Raw genomic sequence first — 1,342 nt, 5'->3', positions numbered from 1 at the left:
TGCAATATCAATCGATGTAGTAATAAATTTATGTGAACATTGTTATATTTGATTGCAGGATTTTAAGACTCTAAGAATCTTTGAAGCTTTTTGTTGCTTCAATAGGTTTTTACATATTGATTTTTAATTTTTATTTAGTCAGCTTTCTATTGACTTTCATTACCAAAACCCATTATTTACAAGTTAATATACACGTGGAGTCCAAATGCTGGGACACTGCTAAAGCTGAAGCCCGGGTGATAATCAGCAAGTACCTTTCCCTTATAGTACTGATGTCACTGGGAGCTTGTCACACGCTACCTGGATTACTTTCTTCTTGGCTGCACTCCTGCAGCCCCCTAACACTCCTGGTCCAAACAAAACTTGTCTTCTCTAGGGGCACTCCTCTGAATGTGGGAATAGTTATTAGGAATCACTCATCCAGTGTGCATTTGATGATGTCTACAAGGCTTGAGACGTATGCAAAGGCCTTCCCACATTAAAAGATAAGATTTCTCTCCAGTATATGTTTTGATATGGCTAGTAAGGGTCATGGGTTGAGTGAAGGCCTTGCATTTTTCTTACATATTTAAGACTTCTCTCTACTATGACTTTTATTATTTTTTTTACTTTTTCTTTCATAATTTTTTCTTCTTATATTTATTGAATCACTGTGGGAAAAGTTACTAAGCTTTCAGGTTTGTCTCGGTCATACAATGATAAAACACCTTTCCCTTCACCAGAACTCATTTTTAACCACTAAGAACCCCAATATACCCCCCTCCCAACCCTCCCAATGACTGTGAGGCAAGAATTTCTACTTACCTTTTCTCAACATTGATTACATTCATTATTTCGACAAAAGATATACCATTATTGTTTAGAATTCCCCCCCCCAAATAATCAGAATTGTTGAAAAGGCACTGTGAAATACTTTGTTTTCTATAGCTGGTTATGAGAATCATATAATGCCATGGGGCCTCGATTATGTATTTCTCCAAAGAGCCAGATCATTATGAGATTGGTTTCTGTGCATCTGATGTTATGGCTGTGCAGGAGAGCCACTCGTGGGGGGCAACTAGTGACCTCGGTAGGGCGTGAAGGATGAGCCGGCACCAACCCCCTTCCCATGAGACTACAGTTGCCCTGTTACCGCCCGCACATACTTGGCTTTCCAATAAGCTCTGAGACGGTGGCCACATTATATGGGATCCAGATGCATTTCTGCGAAAAGCCACTAGGTTTCAAGATTTGTTTCTGAGTCTCTGGGATCATGGCCGTTAATAAGCTTGATCAGGAGCAGGAGAGGCCATTTGTATGCGGCGACTCGGGGTCTCGCTTGTATGGGGAGGAAAGGGCTGGT

The sequence above is a fragment of the Sorex fumeus genome, unplaced genomic scaffold (assembly GCF_029834395.1).
Source record: "Sorex fumeus unplaced genomic scaffold, SorFum_2.1 ptg000168c, whole genome shotgun sequence".
NCBI lineage: Eukaryota > Metazoa > Chordata > Mammalia > Eulipotyphla > Soricidae > Sorex > Sorex fumeus.
Note: the sequence above shows the minus strand (reverse complement) of the source record.